Source organism: Emydura macquarii, unplaced genomic scaffold (genome assembly GCF_026122565.2).
Source record: "Emydura macquarii macquarii isolate MOO-44397 ecotype Brisbane River unplaced genomic scaffold, CSIRO-AGI_Emac_v2 contig_3128, whole genome shotgun sequence".
Classification (NCBI taxonomy): Eukaryota; Metazoa; Chordata; order Testudines; family Chelidae; genus Emydura; species Emydura macquarii.
Window position 1 is genome coordinate 3,465,883 of NW_027133265.1, and position 11,729 is coordinate 3,477,611.

Consider the following 11,729-nt stretch of genomic DNA (forward strand, 5'->3'; position numbering starts at 1 on the left):
TCCATTATAGATTAGTTACAGGGTGATTCAGAATGGGATAGCTATTTCTAGCAGGAATGGAAGCCATCTATGCTTTTTATTTTTAAAATTTAAAGACACTGGCCAGGTGCTTGACCTTTCTTTAGTCCCCTTTGCAGCACTACAGCAGCACAAGGGGATTTAAAGCTGCCTTAAGGCAACGCTGAGAATCCCTTTTTTACAAAGGATACATCTGCTCCCTGGCCCTTCACAGCATAGGGTGTGTTCCAGGGGTCATGTCAGGGAAAGGGCAGGGTGCAGTGTGCTACAGTGATCCTGGCCAGCACAGTGTGATCTTGAGGTCCAGGATATAATTCAACTTCACCTTGCCCTCATCCAGAGCCCTGATGCGCACTAGTCCCCGCAGCAGAGTGTTGCCTTCAAAGAGGCACTTGGGGCCTTTCTTGTCCAGCATGAGCAACTCGTGGGCTGCTTTGGCCAGAGTGAATTTCACCCAGCAGACATCGCGTTTGTTCCGCAGACCATACTCACCGATGAGCTTCAGCTCCTGGTTGAGGCAGGATTTCTCAAAGGGGCGCCGGGGGGGGTGACGTAGGTCTTGCGGCACACTCAGCTCTGGGCAACAGGCATCCTGGCCGAGGCTGTGGGCTCTAGCCCAGCAACAACAGCAGCTGGTACTGCTAGGCAAAGTTCTCTGGCTCCCATGTGCTGGGCGCGCACACACCAAAGTAGAATACACATCTGCATCACATCTCAAACAACAATTATTACAGGTCGGTAACTGTTTTATTCATTGGGATTGTTGGTATTCAGTGTAGATCATTTGCTTCTACAATATTTAAGTCTGTTAGGATGTTAAATTTTTAATACTGTGCATCAGTCATCTATGATTTTATATCATCTTAGTGGAGAAGAAATGTTAACATTGTAGGATGAAAATCTCTGTTTAAGTCTAGTTTGATACAAGTGTCATTCCATTGTAGTCTTTCCATTGTATGTGCTACATGATTAAATATTCATAAGAAGATTGAGGGGGGTTGGGGGGGCTGCTTTGTAAAATAGTAACACTGTTGCAGTCTTAACTATCATAGCATTAATGGTGTTATTGTAGTAATGGTTTAGGCACTGAGTTTCCTTTTATCTTGCACATACTAACTCACAATTCAATAGGGACCTCTCTAGGCTTATGATGTTTTTAAAACCATGAGAACAGAAGCTGCAAGGGGTTCAGCAATCTCAGTGTGCATGCTACATACCAAATTTGTGTGGTGAATTTCCTTAGGCTCTGCCGTCTTCCCCCCTCAAACAAAACTGACTTCATGCAAAGGTTTTTATAGGTAGGACCAGTGCACTTGCAGATATGTTATATGATGATTCTAACTGCATTAGCCTCAATACCAGCTAAATGCAAATAAAGCATCCCTGTTGTCCTCTGTGGAATTATATATTTAGACTAGAAGCCTTACATTTACATTTTTAGGAAACACACTTGCTATACCCTAGGATTGCGAAGAAATGCTAATAATGATATTAAGAATGCATTTGACTTGCATAAATGTAATGTTCTTGCTGATAGAAGGCTGCTATATTATAATTCAAATTACAGTTCTTTAAATCCATTTTCATTGCCTTACTTAGAGAGAATAACACACAAGATGTTTGACTGCTTGTAATATACTTTAATGAAATTATATTTTACAATATTTTTCCTCTTTGGCCGTCGTTTTAAACCAATGGGTATTGGAGATACTGCTTTTTTAAATGATGGTTCATCGTGGATACAGCAATGTCAAAAAGACTCGCACAACGATCTCTTAAGTATTTTGTGAGATCCCATGATAATCAACTTTATTTAAAATATAAATATGTCATTCATTAGTGGATTGTCTGATTGCTTGACTACACAAGATGCTAAATCAAACTAGGACCATAATGTGAGGTAACCTGGTTGGTTTGTTTGTTTGTTGTCGTTTAAGAAACTTGAAATTCAGTTGTGCCCTCCAAAATAACTGAATTTTGTAGTTGGTGTTTCTTAAACCTATGGCCCAAGACTGTTTGGGCAGTGGAAGACTGTCAGGTTACTCCCAAGAAAAGGATGGCTTGGTTTACCCCAACTATATCCTGTGAAACTCATCTGGATATCTTCTCATCCCCCAATACTTCCTCTTCCCCCTACCCCCCCATCCCCTTATAGCCTGAAAACCCTGTGGGCTGTGTTGGGATGGAAGGATTGGGCCCTGGGATGCCAAGGTTGCCGCTTCCTGCCTCTCCTGCACCCGAGATCAGCCACACCCATCCAGGAAACATGGCCATGGTAGCACCATGGTGACACTGGATCAGACAGATGTGGAAGCAGCAGCACTAGCCGAGATAAGCACCAAATAAAGGAGAAACATAAACATGTTGATCGGATTGGTTTGAGCCCAGACAGGAGCCAGACACCTGGGAGGGGGGCGTGGAAGAGGGAACTAGAATAAACAGAGAAACCGCCAACCTTCGGGGTTCACTCTGGGGTGGAGGGAAATGAGTCGTATCTGCAACTGTAATTCAGAACAGCATGCTTAAGGTACATGCCATCACAGTCCTTACTGAATAAAGGCATTTACGCTCCAATCACGTACCCTGTGCTGGAGTCCTATGCTTGCTCGATGCCCCTTTGGCCACCGCTGGCTCGGTTGCTGAATCCTGCTCGCGTACTGCCCTACATTCCTGTCTTCCCAACAGGCTGTTCCCTTTGGAGAGTCAAATTTGTCACAGATGAACCACAGGTTGTTTCACTTTTCAGAGTTTGTCCCCTGAACGTGTAAGGTTCAGTTTACAAATCTTTGAGAACCAAAACCTGCAGACTGCAGCATTTGCACAGATTTCAGTAGGATGATTTGGAGAAGCAAGGGACTCTTCCCCCCACCACTATAAAGTAAACGTACACACAGAATGACTATGATAGCAGATCATGAGTCTAAAGAGTGTGTGATAGAATTTCATACTGTAATTCTCTAAGACCTCACTTAGAACAAAGTATTCTGTTTTGGTTATCACATGTTACAATCGCCATTGGATCATAAAACCAAAGGCTCTTCCCATCTTACCTACCTCCCCCCCACACACACTAAGGCTATCTTCCATGTCTTTCTAAGAATATCAACCTATCAACCATTCTTTGGGTTTAAATGATCTATCAGATGGTTTCTGAAAGTAAATTTCAACTGTACAAAAACTAGCCACAGTAAGTAGCACACATCTACTGGCATTTGTGAGGGTATCATTTGGGTTTGCCCTTGCCATGGAAAAATCTTCAACAATGGAACAAGGTGTTAAAAAGTATTGTATTGTATAGTACATTCTGTTAATTGACAACATCTGGCTCTGAAGAGAAGTGGTTGTTACTGTAGTGCTCAGTGTATTCAATCGGAAAGGACCAATCTGAAACTTTATTTTTTTTAATTTACTCATTTTTTAAAAATTCTATGTTCTTTGTATTGTAGAAAACTTTTACTTTTTATATAATATAAAAAATATGATTTGTCTGCTCCCTACTTATATAGATCTTTCAGCAAGGGAAAAACTGACTCATTATTATACTGACAGACTGAAGTCCAATGGGAGTTGAAGATGCCCAGCACTTCACAAGAGTGCTCTGCAGGAATTAGTTGTATATGCTTCATCCTACACCATTGAAATCAGGGGGTGTTGTTTCATTGACACTAATGACACTGCAAATGCACGCCCTATGTGATTATGAGCAGAAAGAAAGATTAAACTGGTTAGTTCCCAGTAGAATGTGTGTGGTGGGGAAGGCTTTTTGATGGTTGCATTTCAGTAATGAAATGTTGGAGTTACTCCATTGCCATCTGTCATTCTGCTAACCCACTCAATTGAACACCTAATTTCCTGTGAGTAAAATTTTCTGAAAATGTCAGCACCCTGTTAAATAGGGTATAAAAACCTGAGGGCTGCTATATAAAGCTTATATTGCAAATAGTTGTACAAAATCTTTCAGATGACTTGTTTAGTCGCCAAAAAATGCAGTTTGGACTCATTCAAAACTATTTGTGAATTTAACATGAATAATTTCAGCCCCTAAATTTTTTGGAGGGGCTGGATTCACAAAGGGACTAGACATCATTCACAAAACTACCAGAGATCGTAAAGCCCTTCCCCTTTATACTCTATAACACAGTGGTGAGGGCACTCCCATGGAATGCAAGAGACTCATGTTTCAAGTCTCTTCTCTGAATCAGGTAGAGTGGGGACTTGAATCCATTGAGCCCACATCCCAGGTGAGTGCTCTAACCACAGCACTACAGAGTTAGATGGGGGCACTGCCCCCTCCTTCTCCTGTAGTTTTGTGAATGGTGTTTCCAAATTTTTTTTTAAAATAATAATAAAATCATTAAAAATACCCAGAAATGAAATTAAACCTTTTGGTCAAATAAAATGTTTTGTTATTGATTTTTTTTTGGGGGGGGGGGGGCGGGGGGAGCAGGGGGGGGGATGGTGTTTTCCATTTTCTCGGTGAACCATTTTTACTTCTGATTGATTCAAAGTTTTTTTTTTTTTTTTCTGATTTTTTTTGTGGGTGGGGTAGTTGGTTTGGCCAGCAAACAGAAAAAATGATTGTTCACACAAGTCTAACTGCAAAATGTTTATACCTTGATGTTCCTGGCAAGAAGTCACACACTCTACAACCATTCTTCTATTAATCATATTCCATTGTGTTTCTTAGATCCAGGAAGAAAATGAAACTTGGAATCTCTTTATTTCACATTTCATGGAATGAAATACATTTATTCCTCCAAAGCTCCAGCATTGCTACAATAAAGTTCTATTATATGTTGTAAAGCTCTGACCATTTTCAGAGAGTAGTGAAGTAATGTTAAACAGAAAACATTTTTTGATTTCTAATCGTTCTGATTATGGGAAACCGATTCATTTTAAATAAAATGGCAAAGGAAAAAAATCTTAATGGAGAAAGAAAATATTTTGTTTTCTTTTCCCTTCTCTGGAAATGATTTGGGATTAAGTTATAAAACATTCTAGCCTGCCACAGGTATTTTTCAGGCACCGCGTTTTTATTACATTAGACAAAATAATGACTTCTTTTTTTCTTTCTTTCCATTCTCATACCACACTTAACTTTAACCTCATTCTCATATGTTTTAGGCTAGAAACAGTCTATGTAAATGTGCCAGTGTCATCTTTAGCATTAACTACAATTGAAGTTTAAAGTGTTTCTATACCTATTTACTTAATCCATGTTAGTGTGTGTGAGAAGGTGGAAAATGCCTGATGTTAAGTTCTATTGCCTAGTGTTATATGATCATTTCATGAAAGACCCCATATCCTATTGTGATGACCACCATCTTGCCTACATTGGGGAATGAATCAGGAACTTCCTGAAACAAGAAGTATATTGGTCACTTCAAAACTTTGATTTGCTCCCTAAAGTACTTCCAGATACTGATTTTTTTTATTTCATCATTGCCATGTCTAGCACAGGATCAAATTCAAGACTTCAGTTGTCATGCCCTCTGTGTGATGAAAAGTCAGCTGTCCTGTGAAATCAGAGATTATGAATACAATTTTCAAAAGCATTTATGTCATAGGAGCTTAAGTCCCATTTTTCAAAAGTGCAAATTTATATTTAAAACTTTGTTAAATTTGAATTGACCTATTTTTCACCTATTGTTCTATGGATATCTAGTGCCCTTCACTGAAAAATATTGGTACATATACTCCACAAGTTTCTCCTCTGTCCATGGTGTGACGGGGCCAGCCCTAACGGCTATAGGAGGGTGCTGGAAGGCATATATATCAGCCCCAGGCTTAGCAAATCTTTGTTCCCTGGGTGATCCAGCTGCGGCCACTCCAGGGCAATTAGGCCAATCAGGCCAGATGGGGCCAATCAAGGAACTTGCCCCAGCAGTTAAAAGCCTCCCAGTCAGGCAGATGGGGGCAGCTGGGAGGGAGTTGAGTAGAGCTGCTACAAGGTGTGGAGTCAGTAGAGCTGCTGCTGGGTGTGGAGACCGGAGGAGAGCCTGAAGGAGAGCCACAAGCCGGGTGGGCTACAGAAGAGTGACCCAGGGAAGGTAGTAGCCCCTTGGACTAAGCTGTTTGAGGCTACTCCTTGCAGGGTCCCTGGGTCGGGGCCTGGGGTAGAGGGTGGGACCGGGCTCCCCCCGCTCCCACCCAGCCGCACCACCAGCATAGCCGTAAGGAGCGCAGACCCACAAGGCAAAACAGGCCCACCTTGCCACAATGGGTAATATTGAAATGTATTAAAAACCTGGTAGATGATCATTTTCCCACTCTCTATTCAGTACTGTTTCTCTTACTGTATGATGCATGCATCCTTCCTATCATTGTTTGCGGTACTGTTGTAGTCATGTTGGTCTCAGAACGTTAGCGAGACAAGATGGGTGAGGTAATATCTTTTATTAGACTAGCTTCTGTTGGTGAGAGAGACAAGCTTTCAAGCTGCACAGAGGTCTTCTTAAAGACTTGAAGAGCTCTGTGTAGCTCAAAAGCCTGTCTCCTTCACTGACAGAAGCTAGTCCAATAAAAAATAGGAAGAAAGGTGTGATGGGGTATACCTGGCCCTTCATGGTCTCCTGCTGGAGGCTGTGTGGCCCTGCACCAGGAAGGAGCAGGTGAGGTGGATCCTCCATGCCTGCCTAGAGAGGCCCATGGAAGCAGCCAATCAGAGCCCAGCAGGCTCAGATAAAAGAAGGCTCAGCAGATCAGTTCCTGAGTAGGACCAAAAGGATGAGGAAGGTTGTTTCTCCCTGCCCAGAAGAGCTCATCTAGCATTTATTGAACCTGGCAGAGAGAATAGACTTGAGAACTTTAATCCTAAGGTAAAGGGACCAAATGGGAAGAAGCCCAGGGAATGTAACAGCAACTAATTAAAGGAAGCAGTACATGGCTTCTATTTCTGGGTCCCTGGGTTGAAATCAGGACTAGTGAGCAGGGCAAACTGGTCTAACCCTGAGAAGGGGACAAGGTTCCTTTGGAAGCCTGAGTGAAGGGATGGCTTTAAAGGGTCAAGAAATGTGACTGAAGTCTCTGATGAGGGCAGACAATTTTGCTGAACTCTTTTCTATCCTAGAAGGGGTCCATTTTTTTATTCTGTGATTTGGCTGGGAGGCTGAGTTGCTGAAGACCCATGCAGTGAGGTCAACAACTTACAGGTGGCATCAGGAGCAGGAAAAAGATTGCTGTTCTACACCCAGATGTTCTTTGTTGTAGAAGGCAATATCTTTTATTGGACTTTCTGTTGGTAAAAGACACGTGCCTCTGAGCTATGCAGAGCTCTGTTTAAGACTTTGAAGAAGAGCTCTGTGTAACTTGAAAGCTTGTCTCTTTTACCAACAGAAGTTGGTCCAATAAAAGTTATTACCTCACCCACCTCCTTCCTATCATGTCAAATTCAATTTCATCACACACAAAAATTACCTGAAGTATTTTTTAAAAAACACACAGCCTATATAATATCATGTCTCATAAATAATACTGCTAGAGTTAAAATACACAGAAATCCCCATGCTCCTTCAAAGTATATTACCAGCAACTGAATTCATCGCAAACTATGTCAGCTAAAATGTCATTCTCTGCAAAAATGGCATAGTCCATTAAATCCATTGTAAAATATTCAGCAGCAGTTAAAATTGGTGGCTTTTCTAATTAAAAATAGGTTTCTAAAAATTGACTTTTTGCAGGCATGTAATCCTTTATGTAAGTTGCTGCTACTTTTTCTTCTACACTTAGTCTAACAGTTGGCTGTAGCAATTATTCACCATTTGGTCCATTCCTGTGTAGTTGCGAGGGCTTGACAGACTGAAAGTTCAACATCAGAACAGACTTGATGCATCTATGAACCTGTCTCTGGTTTGCCTCCACCCCTCAGTTGGTGGAATTTTATTCTGGATGTTACAAGCAACTTGGAGAATGGCATTTGCTGGAACATCTTGCGGCATTTTGGTAACATGTCTGAAAAACGTAAGTTGCCGGATGCGGACAATGGCCCAAGTAGTCTGTAGACTGGAGTGACCATAAACGTCTGCATTACAAATGAAGTTATTCCACTTTATGCCCAATATATGATGTTGGCATTTTGCATAGGAAGCCTCTAGCTTTGCCCAGTCTGAGCAGCATAGAGTCCATGTTTTGCAATTGTACAGCACTATGAAGAGGATGCAGCTTGAATCCTGAACTTGGTTGTCGGCAAAGATGACGTTGATTCCATATTAATTGTAAACGATCCATGGCAGACACTGCGACCCCAATGAAAGGGATAGACAAAAGTCGGCAAATCAGCAGAGATTATGGTAGTTAAACCAACAGCTACAGGAGTACTTACTCGAGATTGCAGAGCAGCAGCGGCCAGAGAGGAGAGGAAGAAAGAGACTGTAAGGGCTGGAGATGCAAGAGAAGACCCCAAGTCTGGAGGCAGAAAGTCTGACCAAAGCACTGTTACCTATGTGACCAGCAGGGTCACCTGCAGAGAGGCTACCTCTGCTGAGGGGGGGGGGGGGAGGGGAGAAGGATGGAAGCCTCACCCAGAAAGTGGGACAGAAAAGAAGCCCAAGGGAATCCCAACTGGGAGGAGAACACAGTGGGGGTGGGTGTGTTGGGCCTCTGGGCTATAAGGGCACCTAAGGAAGGAATGCCCAGTCAGCCGCAGGAAAGACAAGGCTACTCCAAGGGAAGGGGCTGAGTAGGGGAGGCCCACGGTAAAGAGGGAAACCAAAGAGATGTTTTCAGTGCCAAGAGGAGGGCCACTTAAAAAGGCATTGCCCCCTTAAACAAAGGCAGGCTAGGAAAGGGATGCCAGGGAGCCAGGCCAGGTCAGAGACTGCCCAGAGGAATGGGCCAGTGAGGATTGAGGGCCTGGCTGAGAGTCATCACCCACACCCAGCAGGGGGCTAAAAAGAGATGATCGATAAGATGACTGGAACAGAGATGGCCCAGGTAAATAAGGAAACCCATGTGGAAGCGGAACAGACTGAGGAAGGGACCCAGACCCTGGAGGAGAGGGTACTTGGTGATTAAGTGGGCCAGATAATAGAGCTACAGGGAAAGCTGGTAGCTACTGAACAAGCACTGTGGATTGCAGAGAAGGAGGATGTGTGCCTACAATTAAAGGATGCTGAGAAGCAGCGAGAGACCCGCAGAGGCCGTCTCAGGGTAGCATAGAGCGTGAGGCATCCCTACCCCTGAGGGTTGCAGGCTTCAGGGGGAGGGTGTGTGGTAGTGTGCCTGCCCCTTACTGGCTAGGAAAGGGTTCAGAGTGCCCTTGGGGAGGCTGTGTGGAAGGTAGCCAATAGGAAGGGGCTGTGTGGCAGCCAATCAGGGTCAAGGAGGCCAGTATAAAAGAGCTGCAGAGCAGAGCAAGGGGAGTGAGTCCCAGGAGCTTGAAGAGGAAGGACTGTCAGCACCCTGGACAGAGCAGTGGCTGGCTGCTGGGGACTCAGCAGAGTTGAATGCTTTGAAGCAAGGGTGGAGAAGATACTGGGGCTGTGGGGAAGTGGCCCAGGGAAATCCACTGAGGAATTGTGGGGAGATGCAGCAAAAGGCTGCCATACACAAGGTCTGTATCCCCCACCCCCAATCACCATCAAAGTGGTGGCAGGATTGCGGTGGACATGGTGGGAAGTGGCTAAAACAGACTGCAGAATCCCTGGGAAGGGGGGAACATGGATTGTGACTCAGCCAGAGGGCCAAGTCACAAGAAGGAGGGTCCAATGGAGACAGGGTGGAGGGTGAGACACTGCAGAGAGGGGCGTCTGCCTGGCTGACAGCTGATTCCCCAGATAACCAGCAGGAAGCACCAAGTTAGTGAGTCAAACTGTGCTACATTCTTTCTAAAAATACCAGTCAAAGATCTTTACCATTCTGCAGTACAATATCAGTAGCACTAAACAAAATACTATTTTTCTTGAACTTTGATTATAATAATTTGACATTCATGTTTAAGTTATTATGAAAAATGTGAAGAGAACAAGTGTGTTAGAGCTTTTAATCTATACACACACTGCACCATCCAAAATATTCATATTTGAGTAGCTAGAGTTAGGCACTTAAATAAATGGCTTCATTTTCAGAAGTGCTTATGGCAATCGGTACAGTAAGCGTTCTGGATATTCAGTGTCATTGAAAGTCAGGCTGCTAGAATGTAGGTGGTAAATAGGGATATAAGGAGGATAGGTCTGAATATTTTACCTTAAGGACTATAATGATTTAATTCATGTTATTTCATTCAGGTACAAAACTCTGGAAATCATAATGTAACTAGAAAAGATTTTTTTCTTTAACTTTCTATATGACAGAAACTTTAATACAAAAATGGTTCATTCTTTTATTTTTAAGGTGGAGTATGCAGAGTTGTGTCACAGGATGCCAGAGAGACAATGTAGTTGAGGTAATATTTTGGACTGTTGGTGTGAGAGACCAGCTTTTGAGCTACACAGAGCTCTTTTTCAGAACCTGAAGATCAAAAGCTTGTCTCTTCTACTATCAACAGAAGTTGGTCCAATAAAAAATATTACCTCATTCATCTTATCTCATTAAGGTTGTGTGACTGCTAGCCCCTTTGGTTGACACAACAGGGACTGAAGGGACTTCCTGACCTAAAAGCATGAGTTGCTACTTTCTGAGCTACAAAGCAAAGGCATTGTAGAAAGGTTGTAACAACTCATATATGTGTATATCAACACTGAGTGGGACTTGTCAGAAAGACTCACCAGTAGTAGCATTTTAAAAACTGATAAAAACCAAGAAATTCAATTAAAGCTGCTACTGTGACGTTAATTATTATTTTGCCTAGGTATGACCGCATATACATTAGATTATCCAATGCTCCCATCCATAATTTCTTCCTTTTTTACAGAAATGCTGAATAGATTCACCCCCAAAAGAAATTGCTTTTGAGTCTGTGTGTTACTTCAAAGGATATCTCCACACATGACTTTATAAGGCCAAAGAATGTCCTAGGCTGGAGTAGTTCTGTAAGAAGAAGGGCACATAGGGCCAACTCCTGCTCATCTTAATCACAAGAGCATTTCCTTTGGCTTCAGTAGAAACATTCAGGTGACCAATGCGAGTAGATTTGACCAATAGCCAGCCTTTTTGAAAACTACATTAATAATGCTAAGTAAACTCCAGTTGTGTTAGTGAAGCTAAAAGGGGACTGCAAATCTAGAAGCCACAAATGTCTATTGCTTCTGCAGCATTATGCAGATGTTAAGTCCATTACCAAGTCACCCAACATACCAGCAGCTTTCATAAAGGTATTTATGAGTTTCTTTTCCAGTATACATGGACTGGGAAAGCACTTTGTACATGTACTTTGTCACATGGAGCCCTTTGTATCCAAAAGTAGTGATTGTCTCACTTATGCTAGTAAAATCCCCAATAAATGTCAGTAATTTCAACCCTGACCTTGTCTTGTCAGACCCCTGGCTTCAAGGGTAGAAGAACATTCCAATTTGCCTCCATTTAAAATGCTCTATCTGAGCATCAGAAGTTCAAGTCAGAATCTGTGATCCTTTTTCAGCACTATTCTGAATTAATTAAACCCAAGCAGAAGCAGTCCAAGGACTGGAGTTCAGCTCTTCAGCAGCATTTGGCTAACTTCACCCAACTCCAGATGTATTAAGAGTTTTTAAGGCCAGGAGGGACTATTAGATCTTCTCTTATGTACAAGAGTAAGACTAGGCTTTACATTTTGACTAAAGCATACCATCCAGAAA

At 42.6% G+C, this 11,729-nt stretch overlaps 1 pseudogene; it reads right to left on the reverse strand.

The window, feature by feature from the left end:
- Positions 1–283: 283 nt before the first annotated feature.
- LOC137142030 (small ribosomal subunit protein uS4-like) lies at positions 284–609 on the reverse strand (annotated as a pseudogene).
- Positions 610–11,729: the final 11,120 nt, after the last annotated feature.